A 14907-nucleotide genomic window follows, 5' to 3' on the forward strand; every position below is an offset into this window, starting at 1 on the left:
TTCTATGTAGACAGATGCCTCCCCATGAGGTGCGCAATATCCTGTGCACTATTTGAGCAATGCAGTTCCTTTTTTCAATGGGCTTTTCAAAAGCAGAGACCAGGGACAAAAATAGTACATCACCTAGATGACTTCATGGTTATGGGGCCACCAAACTCTGGTGAATGCGGCAGGGCTTTAGCAAAACTGGAGCACATGGCCACCAAATGGGGAATTTCCCTGGCGAAGGAGAAAACCACCAAACCAGATACTAACATAATTTTCCTGGGCATTGAAATAGACTCAGCAAAGGGGCTCTGCAGAATCCCCAAAACAAAAATAACAGAACTCTTGTTTAAAATACAAAACCTGATAACGAAAGATATGGGGGACAGTAAAAGAAATACAATCCCTATCGGGCAGTCTCAATTTCGCATCCAGAATAATACCTCAAGGGAGGATATTTTCCAGAAGCCTAGAGTTCAAAATCAAATCATTCACCAAACCCCACTTGCATATCAGGCTAGGCAAAGAGGTTAAACAAGACCTGGAAACATGGGCAAAATTCCTCAGGGATTTCAACAGGTCTTTACTTTGGCGAACGCCTTTAAATACGTGGTCAAACAGAGTCCTATACACCGATACAGCCGGGAGCAAGGGGTTTGGAGCCGTACTAGACTCTGAATGGGTGGCAGGACACTGGCGCAATTCATGGCAAGCAGCAGGGTGGACACAAAACATCACCCTCCTAGAAATATTTCCCATCTGGCTAACATTACACATCTGGGGCAGGCAACTAGCGAACACTGAACTTTTGATCTGGTGCGATAACATGGCTGTAGTGGGCTCCATAAACAGAAGGTCTACAAAATGCCCTTTAGTACTGAAAGTATTACGAGCCATTACAACAGTCACACTACAAGAAAACGTTGTAGTCAAAGCGAAGCACATCTCAGGGGCAGATAATAACATTGCTGATGCTTTATCTTGCTTCCAGTGGACAAGATTCCGAGAGCTAGTGCCACACGGCCAAGAACAGATGACGCCAATACCAGCAGAATGCTAGGCAGTAATGGCAAGACAAGAATAATGGCATCAACGCCAGCGCCAGAGAGCTCAGGCCGGGATGGCCAACGGAAACCAGGCACTTCTAAAACGGGTGCCAACAACACATTGGCATCAATGCCAGCACCAGAGAATGCAGGCCGGGATGACCAACAGAAAACAGGCACCTCTAAAACGGGTGCCAACAACATCAACATCAATTGGCATCAACACCAGCTCCAGAGAGCCCAGGCCGGGATGCCCAACAAGAATCAGGCACATCATCAACAGGTGCCAACAACCTCACATGCTTCCTAACGGAAATGGCAGAGAGGGCAGTGGCAAGCACTACTGCAACAAAGTGCTTACAGACAGTATTTAATGTCACAGGTTTAAACCATGTAGAGTTAATAACGATCAAAGACATAGAAGTATTTTTAAAATGGGCTCAAGAACAAGGGTTCAAAAGAGATTGGGCAAAAAGACACCTGGTGGCAATTTCATATTTTACAAAAAATACGGGGCGATTCAGATCCCACCCAGAACGCCCTCATCTCTTATGTAATGAAAGGATGGGGCAGAATGGAGGGTCCCCAAGTGGACACCCGCCAACCCCTTGATTTCAGCAAACTTGTGCAGATAACAAGCCAGTTGGAAGCTATATGTTGGCACCCATACGAGATAATGTTATTCAAAACAGCCTTTTTCCTAGCTTTCCGGGTAGGAGAACTCATCGCCTCCAGCACCAAGGCCACAAACGGCCTGGGTGTCATGGAGGTCAGGGTGAGACAGGAGAATGTTAACATAGAAATGCAACAGTCAAAAACGGGTGCTAAAAGAACCATCAACATTTGTTGCATTGATGAAGCAACAAACTGTCCGGTTTGCATCACCAACCTCTATTACACACAATGACCCAAAGTGGGGGGTTCTTAATCCACAAGGATGCATCGGCACTAAGCTGCTACCAATTTAAAGGGGTGCTGATGAAAGCAATCAGCAAAGCAGGGTGGGACCCCAAATGCTTTGGCACCCATTCCTTCAGGATAGGTGCCGACACTGCAGCATGGCAGGGAGGCCTAGCACCGCAACAACTAAAAAACATAGGGGGATAGAAGTCAGACTGTTATAAAAGATATATCAGACCACATCTGATATAGCCATCCTCCCTCAATTTTCTTTTCTTTTCCCTCCACATCACAGAAACAACAGGTGAATCGAGGACCACACTCCGATCAGCATGGATAGTCGGCCACTCATTCGTTTTCAGGACAGGCAGATGGGCAGAAGAGACTAAAGAAGGGCCACCTTTCAGAAACACCATTACTTCATGGTGGGGATACAGAGGCTTACGGTGAGCCGACATCCACGAAACACTTGCGGAATTAGTGGCATACAGGGACCTCCCAGAATTCCTGATCATCCATCTAGGGGGCAACGACCTAGTCAACACGGGTAGATGAATTCTATGCAAAGAAATCTGCTCCTCCCTGGCAGGCATTTCGCACAACTGGAGGGGTACAGAAATATACTTCTCAGCCATCTTACCAAGAAAGAAATGGCTAGGGGAAAACTGCTACAAATCTGTAGACATCTCCAGAAGAAAACTGAACAGGGGAATAGAGAGATTCTGCACGACAAGAGGACTGGGATTCATAAAACACCCAGCCATTACACTAGGCAACCCAGACCTCTTCCTACAGGACGGCACCCATTTATCTAACCAGGGCATGGAGTATTTCTTTCAGGAAATCAATGCGACCCTCGCTTACAGGGGCTGTCTCTAGGGCATTGTTCTGGGGGAACACAGTCAGCCACACAACCTGCCCGCGTGTGGCGGCACGGGTCAGAGGGGGTAACCTCAGGACCCGGTGCCCAAAAGTATGATACCATTATGATATGTGATATTGTGTATTGCCATAACCCATATCTGTACAATAAAATCCTACGGCCTTTTATTGCCAACACTTGACACAAGTTGTGACCCTATCATTATGGGAGAGGGTTTGGGGGTTGGCCAATACTAATGCATGCATATGGGTTCAGCAGTTATGGGCAATGCTGCATGGGCATCCCAAAAGCGAGGCAGGGTAACTGCTGTTACCATCAGCAGCTGGGAGAGGGGCAGCCCCAACCTTACCTGTGCCTGCTCCTCTCCTCCCACCAGCTACAGAGACACGTAGTCTCTGCAGCACAAAGCCATGGAAGGGTGAGGTGTGAACAGTCACCTCACCCTTCCTCCAAACACCAATGTGCTAAGCAACATAAGGAAACCAAACGTCAGGCAAGGCCCATGTTCAAAGAAGTGCACCCACCAGGGGGCCAGACAGTCGGCTATCCGGCCGGGGGCTGCGACAACAGCAGCCCCCATAACATACATAACAAAGACCCAAGGCCTCCCTGGGTCCTGTAAATAAGATCAGCATGCTCTGCGTAACACAATCTGTTTGTGGACCCTGAACGGGGACCCAAACAAACAGGAGGTTCACTGTTTACTCAGTGTCTTCCACATCTTTTTTGCTTCTTTACCACAGCACCCACCCACCCTACAAAAAGGGGAGAAGAACAAAAAGAAGTACAAGGCACTTTACGGTGCCCACAACAAGTCGTGGGACACAAGAAGGCGGCACGGGTCAGAGGGGGTAACCTCAGGACCCGGTGCCCAAAAGTATGATACCATTATGATATGTGATATTGTGTATTGCCATAACCCATATCTGTACAATAAAATCCTACGGCCTTTAAATTGCCAACACTTGACACAAGTTGTGAGCCTATCATTACGGGAGAGGGTTTGGGGGTCGGCCAATACTAATGCATGCATATGGATTCAGCAGTTATGTTATGTACAGGCCACTTGGGTATCGTGTACTACATCAAAAAACACATTTCAAGGCACGCCTGGCCATCATTGGTGACATTGCCCCCCAACCACAATGCAACCTGTAAGGATATTTGGCGTGTTACAGCACAGAGTACAGCACTACTGCACAGGTAGCATTTTTATTTTTGATGCAGCACCACCACATGGGTGTGGTGAATTGCTATATGTGTTGCCAAAGTAACATGGACATATAAGTAAAGACAGGCTATTCAGTCAAAAACGATTTTTACATATAAGATGCAAATCTATTTTTACAGTTAAAAGCACACATGTGCACATTCAAAATGCACACTATTTTTCACCTGAAATGCCTATGTTACAAGAGACACATTTGAAAATTAATAACTAACCTTATTAATAACTAACCTGACTAATAAAACTTCATTTAACATAACCCACTAATAAAAATGTGTCTCCACTGCAGAATTAGGCCTACTCTGAAAGTGAACTTTTAAACGCACATTCATTTTTTTTTCTCTGCTGCCCTGTCCACATAACTACAGGAAGCAAAGAGCTCGAAGGAACAGGAAATCAGTTTGTTACAATTTTTACTGTAGAAATGAGCCATTGTGTAGTGAGGGAGGAGATGACATGATTGATTCTGATTGGAGCAGCGTCATAGCAAGTATCATGCTAGAGGCTGTGATTAGAGTTTTGCTGGGGAAGCTTGAGGAGAGGGGGAGAGCAATCGAGATCTTGCAGAGCTGGGAGAAGGACCTGTTTCCTGGCTGAGGCATTCCTGCTGCAAAAGCTGAGAATTCCAGGCAATAACCCCGGTTTGAGAACGGCAGACGCTTGTTTTCACTGGGGCTAATCTTCAAGGGAGCCAAATTCAGAAAGAGAATAGCCGGAGAAAACTCATGCTGGACAGATAAGGTAATTACAGAAGCGTGTGGGAGCTGTGCGAAACTGTTCAGTCAGTGTATTCGAGGGAGTCCCAGTCCCTTATCAGCATATTTAATGTTACCAATTGAATATATTCTCGCAGCTCTCTGTTCATTTTATCACCAATAATGTTGTACCATTTCATTTATTTCTGTAAAAAAAGGTTAAACTGTGTTTAAAGGAAATTTCTATAATACAAAAATATCTGAAAACAGATAGCTAGTGTGTATTATTTCTCTCTTTCATTTTGCATGGGAAAAGGTTTAAACATGGGTAGATTTTTAAACAGTGCAATTGTCATTTTAAAACAGATGTGTGCAGGATTATATTCAGTATGGACAGTTGTGAGTGACTGTTTGTAGCATAGCTTGTTGGAGGTACATGAGCCAACGGGCAGAGAGACTCTCTGGACATAGCTCCATACCGTATATAAGGTAGTGGAAATTACCACAAAAATACCACAATAGCCCATGGTGGCACACAATACTAACACTGAAAATGTGGTATCCCTAAAATGTAGGCCTGAGGTCTCTCTAGTGATCAAGAACAATCTAGATAAAAACAAGGGATGTTGGATATTGGGGCCACAAATAAACCAACCACGCAAATTACCGTGCACATCATCTAATAGGTCTGAATTCTGAAATAATGCAATGTATTATTGTTATGTGTGACCCAATATGAATACAGAGAGTGATTATTGCTAAAGGTATTTTGGCGGTAAGAAAATACCACAAAGCCCCAAATATCCACAAAATACCGAACATATTTATGGTGCGTTGCAGGCCGGGAAAGTGATCATAGAGTACCTACTGGGCGTGGCAAGCGTGTCTCACACTGCCATTTGCACATTAAAGGGAACCCATTTTACAATAGCAGTGTGCCACTAAAAACGAATTTCAGAATGTCACAAAGGGAAACCACATTTTCAGACCTAGTGCAATATTTAGAGGCAAAGTTGTTTGCACATGGGACGTGGTCGTCGAACAGCACCTTAGAATGGCGTGACCGCATTCAGGGTGAGGTGCAGAAAGAAAAACTAGACAATATTTTTGCAGAAGGCAGCATAATTCAGGTCTGCCTTACAAGATTATTGAATGCAGCCGATAAAAGCGCAGAGAAAGACTGTTTAATACGGCTATGCGGCAAAATATGGTTTATTTTGAATAAGTCCCTGCGAAATGATACCCAGCTAATTAACAGGTTAAAGACTGAATTAGATGGGGCAAGTAAAAATCAGGAAATGTTAAGAGCAGACATGCAGTTAAAATGCAGGGATTTTGATTCTCAATTGTGCAAAAGCAAGAAACAGTTTGAAGACAGTGAGCAAGAATTGGTACATTTAAAAGCTTTAGTGGACCACATTAGACAGGATAAAGATGAGGTTGTTTTAGAAATGCAGATTTTACAAAAAGAACATTGTGAAAAAGAATGTGATCTCCAGAGTGCAGAACAAGAAATGATTAAAATGACTCAAGAAAGAGACAAGAGAAATAAAGAGTTCAATGAATGCCAAATGCAAATGTGTGACATGCAGGAGGTGATTAATAAGATGAGTGATGAAAACAACTATTTGAAAAATGAAGCAAACAGACTCCTTAAAAAGTGTAAGGACTTAAATGTGCATTCCCAGGTCCCAGGAGAGGCGGCAGGGTACCACATTCAATGGAGTGGAGGTGAATTCTAGCTCTGCCCAAAGAGCTAGTGCTCCAGTGACTGGGCCGGTGACTGAACTTGGTTGCAGCGCCCTTGGGGGATTTGATACTCCCATTGGGGGCAGCCACCAATCTCATACACCTGAAAACAGGATTGAATCACAAAATAGTGCAATTCCATGCATTGCAACAAGTAGCCCCATAAAAATAATGAAATCCATTAAAGCCCTGATCAAACCATTTAAAAAGGGAGGTGAATGCTGCATTGAGGATCACTTAGAAGCGGTGCATGACATTTTTAAAGCACTCCAGATACCTAAGGAACAGTACAGACAATATTTTAATTTAACTTTAGATGCCCCGACGGCCAGCATCATAAGGGGATTAAATGAACAGCAGAATATTACCTGGTTGGAGTTTGAAAAAGAAATTAGGCGTCATTTTTCTCCTTTTCAGTCATTGCAGGAGGCAAAGAAAGTCGCTTACACAATTACTGCTGGACCTAATACATCCCCTCGCCAATTTTTAGAAGATTTAAAAAGAGCATTTTCTCGCTTTGATGTATCTTTTGACCCGAATTCCAATGAGTTTAAAACTGCATACTTCTATGTGCTACAGAAAGACATCATATCCCAATTGGCCCGTGAATTTGACCGTGACAAGTCCCTTGAATGGATTGTACATCAAAGCACAAAACTATATGAGGTACTCTATTGTCAGGGTAGAGAAAGTGATAAAATGAAAGATACTAGACCTAAATCTAAAGAACCCTCAGCCACAGTAATGGAAATCAGGTCAGCCAAAATGTCCCTTGAGTCTGCTCAAAGCCAAGGTAAAAATAATGTGACACCTGAACAAAGGGGTAATCAACAAAGATCGCCATTTCCTGTACCAATGTTCCAATCACATGATCCTATTAATAGGGAGAGCTACATCAGCCCTAGGTATTTAGGGGACAGACCCCGGGTAGGATATCGGCCTGATATGGCAGGTATGAACAATAACCAGAGACAAAATCAAGATCAAATAAATGATGGTCCCTACCAGTCATTGGGGACACAGAGCAGATTTGATCCCAACACCATGATATATGGTAATCAGGATAGACCCTGATATGTGGATCGATTTACTGATAATGGAAATCAACATAGGGGCCATTACCCACAATCTGAGAGACAGGACATGAGGCAAAACGTGAACTACAATCCACATCAGTACAATGATTCCCCACCAGGGGACTATAATCAAAGGATGGGTGCAACCCCCTCCCCTCCCCAAATGAATCAAGAGTTCAGAAACCATCCCAACCGACATCAATCACCTGAGAGGTATCAGAATAGATCCAATCAGGGGGAAAACAACCAATATCGACCTAGGCCACATAAAGAGGATTCTAGAGAGATGGAAAGGTTCCAGTGCCTTGAGGCCCAAGTAAAAATGTTAGCTGAGCAAATAGGAAAGCTCTATACAGCGCAAAAACAACCTTCCAAAGAGGGGGCTGATGGCCATAGCAATGACCGGGGGGCTTCCGAAAAGTGACTAAGTACTCATGATAACTGCAGTGCCAAAATGACAGATTGCTCTGATATAATTTTGCATAACGACTCTGAGATGCCTAATGGATTAAAAATGAAAGTGCCAGTAAATGAACTTGTGACAGAAAGTGCAAATACTTCTAAAAAAGAGGTACGGTTTAACCTAGAGCTAAATAAAACAGTAAAGATTTGCACAAATGAAAAAGAAACACTAGGAATTCCAAAAGAACAAAGGGACAGATTTAAGAAAAATGACTCATGCATGGGGAATACCAGTGAACAGGGAGTAAGTGGGGATGCTATAGCTCCTTCCCTGGGCAAGCAAAACAATGACCAAACACAGACAGAAAAAGGAAATACTCAAAAGGAGGGTACAAGTCAATCACCTGAAGAATTCTTTGAGCCACATATTTTTGAAGAGGCTGAAAGGGCTGGTATCACACTAAATGATCACAAATGCACAGAATAAAAAAATGACAAATTGCTGAATGATGTTGTTACACATGTTCAGTTGGAAGGTTGTAATGTGGTCTCTGATGTTACCCAGATGGATGGGCGAACAGTGGCCACACTCCAAAAAACCTCTGATCATGGAGAAATGAATAAAGTCTCTCGCGCAGAAATGGGTAAAAAGGAGGCAAAAATGTCTTTCGATTTACCAATGTGCTTAGCCAAAAGTGAAAAAGACCTGAGAAAGGTGAGCCCTGAAATCAGTAAGAATTCACACTTCTTATGTGTATTAGACGAAGTTGAGGACAGATATTATGCACCCATCACTGTAGAAGAAAAATGCCACACCTTTGCTATGATTGACACTGGCGCACAGGCCACAATTATGTCCAAGGAGCTGGTAAAGAGTATCAATGAACGGAGACCCCCACAGAGTCAGATCACAGTGAAGGAAAATCAAGGACCAGTGCATAACTTTAATGGGGAGGAGGTGCCCATCATAGGTGTAACTGAGGTTGACATAAAAATAGGAAAGCACAGAATGAAACAAGAGATATTGATCACATCTATTTGTGAAATTCCATTTCTGATGGGGACAGATTGCCTGAAAAGATTGTCTCCTCTCATAGATGGGGTGAATGGAATGCTGTGGTCCTTAACCAAAAAACCATTGAGGCCTAAGAAACTAAAATCACAAAACAGCAATATAAATGAATGTCACACCGTTGCCAAAACAAATGATGCTGTGGAGGTATATCTCCAAAATAGCTGCATACCTAGTGTCACTGTTATATTAATGTGTCAAGACAAAATGCAGAGCGACAATGAAAAACTACCTGTACAAATATATTTGGACCCAAGGAAAAATTGGCAGACTGCCATAGATGAGCACACATTATGTTTTTATTTAAAAGAGAAAACATGCAAACAGAATATTGCTCCTAAAAGTGATTCAGAAAAACACATTACCACTCTGGCAGAGATACACATGGAAGATGAGCAACCATGGGTTCATGTTGGTATAAATGACTATTTTAAAACAATAAAAGCCACTTTAGCGCTTGGACATGAAAGGAGTTTCATTAATGAGAAATTGTTGCAAAAAATAATGGAGAGGGAAGAAATCCCGAAATTTAGGATTAAAAACCAATATGTTTCTTGGTTGGACAGTCCAGACTTTGAAAAACGAATTGCAGGCAGATGCATGCTTAAAATTAGCACTGGGCAGAAAACAATTTACCATAATGTATGGATAGTGAGTGGAGCACAAAATGAATTTTACATGGGCAATGACATCATGCACAGAATGTGTATGGTGTTATATTTCCTTAATCAAAAAATATGGTCACGCCTAGGTGGTCCGGCACCTGAATTTGAAGACAAAAGAAGGGCTTATCATTGTGCACAACTGGTTCCTTATGCAATCGAATTACAAATGAGGAAAGATACTATTATTCCTGCATTTACAAAACAGTTTGCAATAACACTGAAATGCAAAAATGGACAGCAGATGAAAGGCTCTGATGCATTTGTATGCCTGAATGAATCCATAAAACAGCAAGGCCTGTATTATGAATACATTCCATTGGTAGACATTGGTGAAGGATCTGTAAAAATTATGGTAAATAATAAAGGTTGTCAGGATATTCATTTAGAAGTAAACTCCCCATTAGCAATGGCCATACAAAAATCACATTATACGGCAGATTTAAATAACATGGTGATTGGAAATATCCCTGAAAAGTATGTAGATGCCAAGGGTGAGTTGCCAGAACACCTGGACTCTCAGCCCAAAGGAATATTTAAAATTCATTCTGTGTATCCTTATGATTCAAACGAGACAGTGTGCTGCCATCAAGAGGATTGCATAATATTTAATTTAAATGAAAATGAAACAGAAAATCAGCCCATTGAAGTGGAAGCTGATATGCCAAAATATTTAAAAGTGGCAGCTTTACAAAAAGACACAGCCACACAGTTAGAGGAAAGTGCTGAGATACCCTTACCAGAAGATTTTCCAGAATTTTCCAAAATGGTTGAAGAGCAGATCTCCTTAGCGGATGCGTGTGAAAGCAATGAGGATAGGGACAATCTGAGGGAGATATTTATGGAGTTTAAGTATGTATTTGCAAAAGATGCTTATGATTGTGGTTTAACTGATTTACATGTGGCCACACTACCAGAAGGGTGTAGCAGAAATCCAGTGTTTGTACGCCAGTATAGACTACCGCTGGCATGTTTAGAATCATTGGCAGAGATTATTAAAAATTTGGAACCGCGGGGAATCATCAGGCCCATTCATAGCACATCCAATACACCTATTTTAGGTGTGTTAAAGCCAAATGGTCAATGGCGGCTATGTGCAGACTTGAAAGAGTTAAATAAAAGAGTACCAGTATCTAGAAGGCCACTGCCATTCATTGATCAGGGCCTAGCTCAGGTACATGGTTCAAATGTATTTACCACATTAGATCTCACCTCTGGATATTGGTGCGTGCCATTGGCAGAGGAGATACAACATTTATTTTCCTTTACATTTGACAGGACTCAATACGCCTGGCTTAGAGCTACGTTCGGGTACATCAATAGTGGGAGTGAATTTGGCATATTTTTGAGAAAGGCCATGCCGGATGCAGTGGAAAGAGGAACAATAGTTTACGTGGACGATGTCCTGATAAAAAATGAAAGCCTGAAAAGCCATTTTGATGAAATAAGACATGTACTTGGCCAATTGCAGAAAGCAGGCGCCAAAGTATCTTTGCAAAAAGCACAATGGTGCAAGAAAAAAGTGAACTTTCTAGGGCATGAAGTGACTGAACATGGGCTAAATCCACAAAAGAAGAAAATAGAGGCCATACAAAGATTAAAAGATCCTACAAATGTGAAAGGAGTAAAAAGTTTATTAGGGATGACAGGCTATAACAGAAAGTTCATTGAAAATTATGCAGAAATCACTCAACCATTGACTAAACTGCTTAAACTGAATACTCCCTGGAAATGGGAAAAAGAGCAGTCTGATGCAGTGGCTAAATTAAAGGAATGTCTTGTAAAGGCACCATGTTTAGCATACCCCATAAAGGACAGGGATTTCTTTATAGAAATAGGTTTTTCTGAACATTGTATGTCAGCAGTGTTATCACAAAAACACAATTTGAATCACAAAACCATTGCCTATGCAAGTAAGGCATTTTCCCCAGTTGAAATGAAATTTAATGAATGTGAAAAGGCCCTATTAACCACTGTGTGGGCGCTACAACATTTCCGCCCCATTGTTCAGGGAGAAAAGGTGATTATTGAAGCAAATCATCAACCTTTGCAATTTTTAGAGAGTAAAAGAATTAGATCAGGTAATCTAGCGCAGTCCAGAATCACTTCATGGACGCTGGCATTACAAGGTTTTCCTGTAGAAGTGAGATATGGACAAAATAAAAAGAACCCAATTGCTCAAGGGTTAGCTGACTTACATGACTGCGCTGCTGAACAAATACCAAATGAAATGGAAGTGGAAACTAGTTTGCAGGAATTTGAACAATCACCACACAAAGCTTTTGATGAAAAAACATGCAAGGATTTGCCAACTATATATGTGGATGGTTGTGCTTATCACATTGAAAATGACAGTAATAAACAATTAGTGGCAAGGATAGGAAATGTCTGGTTGAAATGTGAAGGTGTCCCCAGTATAGGGATGAGGATTGGAGCTAGGAGCAGTCAGGTGGCGGAATTGGCAGCCATTTATAAAGCAATTGCTACTGCAGTTGATAAAAAGTTCAGTGAAATTGTCCTGGTGACTGATTCTGACTATGCACGGAATAGCTTTGTGGAGTATTTGCCTGGTTGGAAAGCAAGAGGCATGGTTACATACAACAAAAAGCCACTTAAACATGGAAAAATGATACAAGCCATAGACAAATTGGTGTCAGAGAATAATTTAACAATATACTGGAGAAAAATTTGTGGGCATTTAAAAACACCAGGAGAGAATAAGGAGGGAAATGATAAGGCAGACCACCTGGCTAAGATTGGGGCTGTGATGGGAGAATTGCTACCTATTGATTATTTAATGGGTGAAATACAAATTGATGCAGTAACACGTTCTAAAGCACCAAAGGAGGTAGATCAACCAGTGGTACAGTGGAGTCATGACGCGCCAGATCAAGATTTGATTGAGGCACAAAAGAATGATCGAATTTTGGGAATCTATTATAATCATTTGATAGATCCTGAACAAAGTCCTTTAACAGAAAATGATTGTATGGAAAAAGAAGAGTTGAGGGTGCTATTGAAGAACAAAACACAAATTAGATTACAGGATGGACTCATGATTAGAGAGTCCATAACAGGACAAATACAGTGGGTGGTACCTCTTTCATTCAGAGGACTAATGCTACACCATGCACATGATGCCATAACCGCAGGCCATAGAGGTTCACAAAAAACATTAGAAATACTAAAAGATTATGCTTACTGGCCACATATGTCCCAAGATGTGGAATTATATACTTGAGGATGTCTAGTATGTGCCCAATTTAAACCTGCTCCACCAATGCATAGAGCACTATTGATGAAAAGAGGCCTAACTCTCCCATGGTCAGATTTGCAAATAGACTATGTAGGTCCTTTAAAAAGGTCGAGCAGGGGAAACAGTTATATTTTAAGTGTGGTATGTGTGATGTCGAAGTGAATTGAATGCATTCCTGCACCAGATTGTAGTGCGCAAACAGCAGCCACATTGCTGGTGAACCATGTGTTCTCAAGGTTTGGGTTGCCACAAAGAATTGAGTCAGACAGAGGAATTCATTTCACAAGTACTCTAATGAGTAAGGTATGGCAAATACTAGGTGTGAAAAGGAAACTACATATTGCATATCGGGCAGCGCCTTCAGGTACAGTTGAAACGAGCAATAGGTCTGTTGTGGATATTTTAAAGAAATTCGTGGCAGAAGCAGGTTCCAGCTGGGATTTACGTTTACCGTTGTTTTTGATGGCAATCAGATCAACTCCTGCCAAAGCAACAGGTGTTAGCCCCCATGAAGTCTTCACAGGTAGGAAAATGGTGTTACCACAATACCTACTATACAGAACACATGAGCAGACACTTGTGAGTGCATCCACAGTTCATGAGTACATTGATGAACTGAGGAAGCATTTGCAACATGCATTTGCTTTTGTGCAGAGAAATCTGGAAAGGGCTGCTGACAGTGCTAAAACATACTATGATAAAAGAACATCAGTGAGAGAATACAGTGTTGGGGATCAGGTGTACAAGTCTCATTTTGGAAAAAGTAAACAGAAAAATTCTAAATTTCTAGCAGCCTGGCAGGGGCCATTTCGAATTATAGATAAGGTCTCTCCTGTAGTTTATAAAATTTTGGAAAATGAAGGTGAAACGGCAATAGAGCAGTTTGTCCATGTAAATCAAATCAAACCATGCCATCCCAGACATGAGATCAGGCAGCTTGAGCATGTAGAAACAGATAAAGTCCCTTGAACACAAAAAGAGAAAATAAATGGGTCAAATCAGGAGGCAGTGACAGAGAAGTTAAAAAGTTGATTGTTATAATGGCACATAAACACTGTAATATATGTACAAATATATAATATAAAATAAGTAAATAAATAAATAAATATATATATAATGGAAGCTCATGGTTGGTGTGCAGAGAGAAAATGTATTAAATATTGAATGCTGTTTTATATATGATTGTTTTCTTTTTAACTTGTGTTTAATTTCAAAAGCAAAAAAAAAAAAAAGAAAAAAAAACGAAATGTTTTTACCAAGCATGTTTTATTTTTGGCAAAACGGTGAAATTAGTATTGTGCTATGTACTTAATATGTTTCTTTTCTATTTGATTTAGAAAATTAACATTATTTGGTTGGAGGTTCCGGGATCAGAGGCCACGGGAGACGATGGAGTCCTGGAGTCCCCTGGATGAAGACCAAAAGATGCCTGCCTCCAGGTGGAGGTGAAGACAAGATAACCAGAATGCCAAAAAAGATGACTCCTATCGATCCAAGATTTCCAAGATGAAAGTGTACTCGAATGAACCAAATAACATCGCTGGTCGGGACATATCAGAGGCAGACAAGAGTCCGGACATATGGAGTTCCACGTATTTATTATTTTAATTATTTATTTTAATTGTTTATATTAATTATTTGTTTTAGTTAGTTGTTTTATTTTATGGTTTTTAATTGACTTGTAAAATCGAAACTTAGAGTAATGCCACTTCCACTGAGAAGGCAAATGTAGAACATTTTGTAAACTAATGAACTCAGATGAATACTGTGTTGATTGCAACTTTTTCATTGATGCACATGAATATTCATTTTGTTGGATTGCTATATTGTGAAAAGAAGAAAAAGAACAAGTTGTTTTTAGGAATTGGCTTGGATCGTAGCCAAGTTCTAAAAACAAAAGGATGGTATGTAAGGATATTTGGCGTGTTACAGCACAGAGTACAGCACTACTGC

This window comes from Ambystoma mexicanum, chromosome 4p, assembly GCF_040938575.1.
Source record: "Ambystoma mexicanum isolate Mex_15411 chromosome 4p, UKY_AmexF1_1, whole genome shotgun sequence".
In the NCBI taxonomy this organism is placed as follows: domain Eukaryota; kingdom Metazoa; phylum Chordata; class Amphibia; order Caudata; family Ambystomatidae; genus Ambystoma; species Ambystoma mexicanum.